Here is a 10,406-nt window from a genome sequence, read left to right on the forward strand (position 1 = left end):
ATAAGGAGGGTAGATTTTCCAATTTCCAAGTACATGAAAGTAGGTGCTACTAACTCCCAGTGTTAAAAAGCAGCTTTATCAACGACGCTTTGTCAGAGGCAGCTGATTCCACACTATCCATATAGACAGAGAAAAGCTGGCACTCCGGTGTATACTCTGCGATCTTATGTTTATTGGCGGGTAACAGATGACAGCCACAAATGTCAACTCGTTACAGCCAAACTGGCCTTAATTATGACTAAAGTCATGAATAAGGCCAGTTTGGCTGAACACGTTCACGTTTTTCTTTGTTTATACAGATTTTTCAAATTATACTCCCCAGAGCAACTATCCAATCTCTTCCGCTTCCTCATAACTCCACTCATTATGGTCCCAAATTGGCTGGACCCTCTGATGGACACCACAGACATGGGCTACACCCTTGCCTTACCACAATGACACAAGCCTTTATATCCAAGGCAAACTGACAGACCTCCTAGGATTAGTGCTCCAGAATCCAATGAACTATGACTTACCTCCCCTATGGGGACTGCTCCAGGCACCTTTGTGCGACGACTATTATACCTTCTTAACAGCTGTGAGCGTCTCATGCACTGTAGCCCCTGAGGCGGACATGGCATAGGAAAACAATGGACACACTGTTCCATCAGCTCTCTGGCCTCCACTTTGCGATATTGTGAAGAACCCAGTGGGCTCTCAGTCTTTGACAGGCCTTTTCAATAATTTGCTACTGTGCCCAATGCTCTGTTAGCAATTTTCTCAGTAGGTTTGCGTTTGCCTGTTAAACAACATATGCCTTTCTTAGTTATTTGACCATTTGCTGATTCCTATACAATTATTCAAGGCCTTCGTGGTTTGCATACTATAATTGTACTTATCTTTTTGTCTGTTTGCCTTACTGGGGTGCTCTATCACGCTCAACTTGAAACGCAACTCCAATAGGTTGTATTATTGCCTCTTTTGGCAGTGATACTGTTGGGTCATTTTTACCGAACACTTTAGATAATTTTTACCTGCCAAACCCTGGGCCATCACCACAGCTCCTTTAGTGCAGATGTTTTAGTTTTTGGACCACTTATACTTTTTCTACCTTTCCCCTCTTCACTGCTCTATCTGTTCTTCCTCTATATAGCTGTCAACAGTAGCCGCCTACCACTTCACCCCCCTCGTCTCTCTTCTGTCCTCCCCTGACTGGGAACTTTCACTCATCTACCACAATATAACTTCTATTGATACAGATCTCCCCTGAGAAGAGAATAGTGTTGAACAGACTGGAACAAATTTCTGGTCTGCTTTGCACAGTAAGCATTTGAGTATACAAATCAGTCCGCTGTCAACTTCTGAACACATGGCACCAACATGAGGGTAAGGCTATATTTATTGAAAGCAAGACTAGGACAATACACATACACATTTGTGAATTTATACTTCCCTAACTCTATCCAAATCCCATTCTTGCAAATGATCTTAGAACAACTTCACCAGTTTGCAGAAAGTACCGTTGAAGCGGGTAGGGATTTCAATCTTACCTTGCATGCATTACTCAATGCATCTACGACCTCCTCACACCCTACGTATTTGTCCCTTAAATGAATTAAAAAGTGTCGCCATCATTTCCAACTTGAAGATGTCTGGCGTATACTACATCCTAAAACAAAAGAATTAACCCTCTTACACCCTCATCATTCATATTCCTGGATTGACATGATTTTTAATAAAACACCATGACTTCCCCACAGTTCAAGATGCTTCTATCAGCTTTATTACAATCTCTGACCATGCCCCTATTTCTATGGACTTGACAATATCAAACTTGCCCCAAAGGCACTGATCCTGGTATCTATAGGACATGATGCTACATTACCCACAACTCTTGACTGAAATTCAAAATGAGCTGTCATCATACTTTATACACAATGATACCCCAACTTGCGATCCCATGATCTTATGGAAAGCCCACAAGGCATACATGAGAGGGGTTTTTATTAAGTTAAGGTCAAGACTCAAGAAACTTAGAGTGGAATGGCTTGCTACTTTGATGCAATTTATCAATCACATTGAGTTTTCACATAAGGAGACTGTCTTGATCCACACTAGACTAGCTTACTGTACTAAGATAATGCCTGAAGTCTCTGTGCTTGGATAAGGCTAAAGCTATGCAGGTTAAATGCACGTGTGCCTTCCTTTGAACACGGGGATACATGTAGAAGATTACTGGCTCAGACCCTATGGTCTCCATTCGCTTGTTCCTATATCCCCGAATGGATAAGTATTCAGGTACCAAAGTCCATGAATCCCTTGCTTTTGCTAAAATGTGCAAAGAATATTACTCAGCTTTATACAATCTGTCCTTCCCCAAGACTCTTCCAGTAGTCTTTCCAAAGAGGAACAGATTAGGCAATACCTAGCAGACTAAACCTTACCTCACCTTTCAGATGAACTAGTAACCACTTTAGAAGCCCCTATCTCCTCCAGTGAATTCCACATGGCCCTGAAACTATCTCAGTTATGAAAAGTCTCCCCGTTATGCATAGGTACCTTCTGCTGAGCTGCACTTGTTCCCTAGAGTCCTACTCTCATCCTTTTTGTCTCTCTCCCAAACCCCCTCCCTTTATTTATTTTTCTCTCTCTCCCCTCCTCTTTAGTGCTAGTTCCATCATTTCCCTTGTGACCTATAGTGGGTACACCATCCACTACAGATGTATGCTTTAGATATATTCATTTTCATCAGCTATGATTACTATAGTATAATCAGTATAGTTACCATTACCCTGCATCCTTACACATTAGGTTGCTCACTTCATATTTATTGTGTCACCCTTAGGCACATGCGTATGACCGCATTCCCATGCGCTTGTGTCTATGGGTCATTCATTGGTCACCCATTTTTTCATTCAGTTTCCATATGTGTGTGTGGGTTTATGTGTGTATGTATATACATGTTTTTTACTAAAAAGCAGTTGCTCATGTGGACGTGTTACACACACATGTGCGCATGCATGTTGTCCAGTGAGCTCTCTTCGAGCACTGCTTTCTCATCCTGCAAATGCTTGTTCCATAACACCTTTGACATTTTTATATAATTCTTATATATAACACATATATACATCTTTTATACATTTTTTATATAATTATTAATTTTTATTTTTTTTATTATTATTGTAATTTTTTTTTTCTTTAATTTCCTATATATTTACATTTCTTATGCTTCCATGTCTATGCATGCACACATACAGTTGTGTCCAAAATTATTCAACCCCCAATGCTGTAAAGGGGTTTAGGGACTATAGTGTACATTTGGAATTGTATTCAGAATCAAATCCTACAAGGACGTTGTAACTACCCAAATGCAACTAAAATGACATCAATTGTTTATGTAATACAGTAGTAAATGGTTCTTATGTGGTTTCTTCATTGCCACAATTATTCAACCCCTTAAAGACTACCACTCTGAAGAACAGAGGTTCATACAGGTGCTTTCCATCAGGTATTGAAAACACCTGTGGATGTCACCGAGCAGCAATCAAGCATAATAAGCACCAATTAGGCAGCTTTAAAATGACTGTGATACTCAGCTCCTTCTAGACATTTACTGGTGTGGTTACAAACATGGTGAAGGCAAGAGAATGGTCCAGGAAGACAAGAGAAGAGGTGATTTCTCTTCACAGGAAGGGCAATGGCTATAAGAAGATTGCAAAGATGTTAAACATACCAAGAGACACCTTAGGAAGCATCATTCGCAAATTCAAGGCAAAGGGCACTGTTGAAACGCTACCTGGTCGTGGCAGAAAGAAGATGCTGACTTCGACTGCTGTGCGCTACCTGAAGCGTAGAGTGGAGAGAAGTCCCCGTGTGACTGCTGAGGAACTGAGAAAAGATTTGTCAGATGTGGGTACAGAAGTTTCAGCCCAGACAATAAGACGCACACTGCGTAATGAAGGCCTCCGTGCCAGAACTCCCAGGCGTACCCCCTTGCTGTCTCCAAAGAATAAGAAGAGTCGACTGCAGTATGCCAAAAGCCATGTGGACAAACCACAAAAGTTGTGGGATAGTGTTCTGTGGACTGATGAAACAAAATTAGAACTGTTTGGGCCCATGGATCAACGCTATGTTTGGAGGAGGAAGAACAAGGCCTATGATGAAAAGAACACCTTGCCTACTGTGAAGCATGGTGGAGGGTCAATCATGCTTTGGGGCTGTTTTGCTTCTGCAGGTACAGGGAAGCTTCAGCGTGTGCAAGGTACCATGAATTCTCTTCAGTACCAGGAGATATTGGATGGAAACGTGATGCAGTCCGTCACACACCTGAGGCTTGGGAGACGTTGGACCTTTCAACAGGACAATGATCCCAAGCATACCTCCAAGTCCACTAGAGCATGGTTGCAGAGGAAAGGCTGGAACATTTTGGAGTGGCCATCGCAGTCACCAGACTTAAATCCGATTGAGAACCTCTGGTGGGACTTAAAGAAAGCAGTTGCAGTGCGCAAGCCTAAGAATGTGACTGAACTGGAGGCCTTTGCCCATGAAGAATGGGCGAAGATACCCGTAGATCGCTGCAAGACACTTGTGTCAAGCTATGCTTCACGTTTAAAAGCTGTTATAACTGTAAAAGGATGCTGTACTAAGTACTAAGATTGAATGTCACTTGGGGGTTGAATAAAACTGATAATGCTGTGAGCACAGAAAAGACATTTGTGGTTATTTCATTATAACTGTTATGTTATATTTGTCTGACCTACAAGTGCCTCTTTAATGTAAATGTAAGCAAGATGACTGAATGATCAAAAGCAATGTCAAACTGGCCAAAACACTCAATTTCAGTGGGGGTTGAATAATTTTGGACACAACTGTATACCATACACTATACCAATTTTACCAGATATTATACTATATTGTAACAATACTTATTTAATTTTATTTTATTTAAACTTTGTGAACCATATTAAGAAGTTTTTTGTAACGTTTTATATCAACATTTATGTTTTACTAGTGATTTATCTCCTTTGTTCTTGTATATAGTATCGCATATGCATATCCATCCATGGTGCACTACATTGCCACACATGCCTATGTTTCATCATATGACTATACTAGAATGATAAGCACACACCCTGTAGGCTGCATCTCTATGAATTAATAAGTGTCTCTGTTGGGTTTCAGATCTACTCTCTATATTAAATCCATGTCCCATGGTTGTCTATGGCAAGCAGAGCACTAGGCAGCTTCGTAGCGTTGCTCATCCATCCATCCATTTATTTAAAGTCGAGTAGTGCAGTGCATCACCAGGGAAGGATTTTTATTTTATTTTATATATATGTGTAACTTTCCATTTATTTATTTTTCACTGTGCACACTTCTTATGGTTCATATGATTTTATGATTGTCACTAATTTCAATATATATATATATATTTTTTTTTTATAGACCTTTCGTGTTTACTTACACTATGTCAATTGCCCCTGTGACTCCTCCACCTGCACAGGGGAGTGTCCAGGATGGCCCATGTGACCTTTGGTTTAACTAGTAGTGAGCATATAAAAGAGGGAGCAGACATTTGGTCAGTTGGCTTTGAGGAACAGGCAAGTCCTCGAAACGCGTCAGCCTTTTGGATGTCTACACTCCCTATTACGGACTGTTACTCAGCGCGGTGTTGACCCAGCTGTTCTTTATGATGTGCCTTGACTATATTGTCGTTTGTGAGTACAACACCTACTTTATTTTTTATTAAACATTTTTTATGGTAATGCACTAGGCCTGTGCGCCCTCTGTTTTGTCTTTCCTCATTCAGTATATTTGGATTCCCCCGGTCCATTTGAGGGCAGCAAGGTGTGCATGTTCCAGGACATTCTTAATGTGGTTGTAGCCTGCATCGAGTTCATCCCCAAGCGCAGGAGCATTTGTGTTTGATGAAAAGTCCCTGGCCTTGACAGCTTCACAATCGAGTACTCTAGATGTTTTGCACCTCTTTTCTCTCTCCATATTTTGTGAACCCATGTAATACAGTGGATACAGACTCTAAGGGAGCGCTATGAGCCTAATGAGGGTAAGATTTCCCTTAGATGCCACAATTATCACCAATTATTGCCACAATTATCACCAATTTCGCTACTAAATGCAGATTTGAAATTGCTTACTAAGATCTTAGAGGTTCGACTGGAGAGTATAATCCAGAATATCGTACATCGTGACCAAGTGGGATTCATCCCCTCTAGAGAGGCCCATGATATCATTATTAGGAACCTGGACATCATACATCTAGCCCAGTCAAAGCACCACCTGATGCTAAGAAAGATTTGATTGGGTGGATTGGTTGTTCATGGATCTGACCCTCAAACACATACAGGTAGGCCTTGGAGATAAGCTGTTGTCCTGGATCAGGGCTAGACTGTCAGCACAAGTTAAGGCTAATAGACTGTTCTCCCAGCTTTTTTAAATCCCAAACAGTACAAAACGAGGCTGCCCCCTCTTCCCCCTTAAGTACATTCTTGCCTTAGAATTGTTTTTATGCAGAAAGAAGCCAACATCAGAGGGGTGTCTGGGCTCGGCTACAAACCTAAAAAAGTGGCTGCATATGCAGACAATTCTTTGTTTTATTTGACCAATTTGACCATATAACTCTCAAATCTAATGACAGAGTTCTCCCTGTATGACTCTCTATCAAATATTTTGATTAAAGAATAAGATCGCCTTTTGAAAAAAAAAATGATAAAAGCACCTTTTTTTGCAAGTAAAAAAATGTGCATTTATTTTTTTTTTTCTAAGGAGCTTGCAGAGCATTCCACCCAAAATCAGCAGATCAACATGCAATGTCAGGATCCTCAGCACAGCTGTCTGCCAGTACCACCTGTACAGGCAGGCAGGTACTTGAGAGCAGGAAAATCAATGAACTATGAGCGTGGTCACCAGTTCTCTTGTAGTTCATTGAGAACTAAAATCTGACAGCCACAATGGTTGATTGTACTTGTAGGCATTCATTCACAGAAAACTGTGAATGAATGATGCAGCCATGTGGGTGAAGGCCCACACAGCTGCAATGTTTTAAAATTGTGACAGCAGGTGCAGGGGGAAAATCCCCCGCTCACTGCCTCAGGAAGGGGGGATGGGGGGAAATGAGATGCATGCCAAACATGTTACATGTTACACCCTAAACATGGGTGTAACATGTTCAGATGGGTAACCTTAGCCTTTAACTATCAAAAATCAAAAGCCCTAAACGTTTCCTTACCAGATCATGTAATTCACCAGCAAAAAGTTAATGTTGCTTTTAAATGGTCGGACTAAGTCATAAGCTGTTTAGGGATGCACATTTTAAATGACCTAGCACATTGCAACACAACCATGTTTCATGGTTCAACGAAAACCTTGAAAATGACAATCATGCCTCAAGTACTATATCTGCTCCAAACTTTTCCAGTCCACATGCCCTCTTACTTGTCCTGTTGGTACAAAGCTGTATGGTATGCATTGTTTGTTCCCCATGACTTCCAACAGCTGTTGGAGATGTGATTCCACCAGAGGATTCCCTACACATTTTTTGGCCATGCCCCTCATTCAAACCTTTCTTGTCGAAGGTTAGTTCCATCTCGCAAAGATTTACAGACAATCCGACTCTGAACAATCCAGCTTTTTCTTACTATATTACAACACTATCCAAAAACGGACATAAGAGATCTTCCACACCTGATCAATGGTGCTAGAACTTGCATCCCGAGATGCTGGAATTACCAGTGTACTACTCCTATAGCCATTTGGATAAGTAAATGATATTGAACGAATAGAAAATGTACAGTCTGCAGACAGAGACTCCAATGACTGATTTCGTAAAACATGTGTAGCGCTGACCCCTGAAGGAGTCACTGAGTATTGGGTCCTCCTATATCCTGCACCGCCAGGCAACATGTTTTTTCCACTTCCACTCAGAGTCAGTAACCAGTCCATGAGCTTGTTTTTGTTGTTTTATTTGGGGGCTAAACAACTTGGATAGGGTTTAGGGGTATATAAGATGCCCAACTTGACTTGCAGTAATAACTCTAAGGACAAACTTCCTAATCCTGTACAAAAAGGTAAATCCTGAACTTTCTACTCCAGCCGGAGTGGCACAGTCTCTCGATAAATCAATAGCACAGTCTTTGTGAGGAGCACATAGTCCCCTCTAAGTGAAATTTCTTCAGATCCAAGCTAGGAAATGTCCTTCCACCTGGCTGCCTTTTGAAGAATATCTTGGAGCAAGAGATTGCAAGACCGGCATGCAGCATTGTCCCAGAGAAAACTGGTTAAGTTTTGCACCTAGCAGCCCTCTCTTCCGTAGGTCTCAGGGGTGTAGAGTTACTCACACTGTGCTTGTATCCTGTAGCTCTGGGTAAACTGCGTTCAGGCCTCTCACTGAGCCAGTTTCTGTCCCCACTTGCAGGATGCCCTTCCCTGTGAACTAAAAAACAGTGGAGCTCCCTCCGTCAGCCTGGAGGAAGAACCCCCCTTCTCCAGGGTCCCTTCCCAGGCTTCACAACAGCACCTTCAGTAATCCATTTTCCACCTGACTCCCCTGCTGGCATGGCTTACTCATATTTATGGGATGGTCTTCCCACACTGGCAGGACCTCCTGCCTGGGATTGGTCAGATTCCCATGAACATGCAGATCCAGGTCTCCACCCCTCCACCACTAGCTTCTGGAAGTTTCTGTGGGCCTCCAGAACCAGGGGATTGTGATAGATGCCCAACCTGCTGAGTCATTCAGCCTAACCTGGACTTGACCCCTACACAGACATGCTCACTCCAACTACTGGATGATCCATTAAATTTTCCTAACTCTTTAGCAACACTAGAGGGTGCTATACATGGTATTACTAGAATTAGTTTTCCTTTACTTCTGAGTATGCATTCCACAGGCTGCTGATGACGCAAATGTGAAGACCCCCATCCTTAGGGAAGAGAGACTCTCCTAATTTTCTTCCCAACCCTACCCATGCCCGCTTCTTCTCCCTTTTCTTTTTTTTCTTGTTGTTCTTGTTTTTGTGTTTTTTTTTCTATTTTCTATTTATCACTACTTTACATATTTTTGATACAAAAATAGTAGGTACATGGAGGTTTACATGTACAGTACATTGTACAGATTATTTTATTCCACTACTTATATTCACACACGCCACATGTGTCTGAATGTTGATGTATTTCATATTACCAATGCTCTGATATGATATTGGCAGATTGAGGTTATGTCTGATACTGTGATGTACTCTCTCACTGGTCCTCTATATGGTCTTTTGACTTCTTTATATTTTTATTCTGTGGATGTACTCTACTGCACAATACTTTATATACATAAATAATGCACAAAAACCCCTAAAAATGCAGACTGTTTTAATTGGCAGAATAGTTCAAAAGGATTAACGTGCATGCCCTGTTGAAACACACCTATGCACCCATACATTACTTTGTATTAACTTTACATGTATACATCACGCATATATTTTTTTACATGTCCACTAGGAAATTATAAAGATAATTTTGCAGCATAAAGAGTGATTTCTAATATGTATTGAAGGATATAAGATAACATTTCAAAGACTACTGTGAGTTGTTCATTAATATAAAGCAAAATTGCAGAAAACTTTGACATGGTAAAATGTAACTTAACAGGATAAAAAGGTGAACACATAATTAAAAATATTCTCAAGAGACAATATCTGAGTGCGCTTTAAAATAGAGTTTCTCATTGACAAGCAATGGAAATGAAATTTTGCAGCTTGTCCTATGGGCATTTTCTACAAGAGATTCAAAGGGTTTTATATTATGTTAAAGAAGTCAGCTGGGAAACACTGGTGTCTCTAGACAGAAAAGTGAAGACCCAGTGAAGGCTGAGTTCTTCCTTTATGTTTCCTTTTGCTATTCTTTTGAAATTGTTGGACTTGTCTTAGGTTATTGAATTTTTTTAACCACAAATTCAGTTTTCAAAGCATTTGACTCTGTCCCCTGCAGAGCAATCCTGCCCAGATGTAAAAATTGCAAGATGTTTGAATTTCCATTCCAATAAAAAATATGGTTTGGAGAAATCTTAAGTGAAAATATAAAACTTCTTAAAGTGAACACAATCTATAGTACAATTTACAGTACATGTAGAAATATTTGAATTAATAAAAAGGTCATAGTTCTGATTCAATATATTATAAAACATTCAAGTCATGGAGTTCAATGTATGGAAGGATCTTAGTAAAGATATTAAAAAAAAACAACAACACTGGCTTTATTTAAATATACAGTATTTATTTGCTGGAAGCTAAATACAAATATTACAAAAATATTTTCTTGAACATTCAATAGATGAAAATCTAGACAAAATACAGTATTTAACTTTCAGGTTAAATTATACCATGCACTCTATGTTTGGTCTGTTTTTTAAGTCTGCTTCC

The sequence above is a fragment of the Staurois parvus genome, unplaced genomic scaffold (assembly GCF_062004578.1).
Source record: "Staurois parvus isolate SC_StPar_1 unplaced genomic scaffold, SC_StPar_1.0 ptg000243l, whole genome shotgun sequence".
NCBI lineage: Eukaryota > Metazoa > Chordata > Amphibia > Anura > Ranidae > Staurois > Staurois parvus.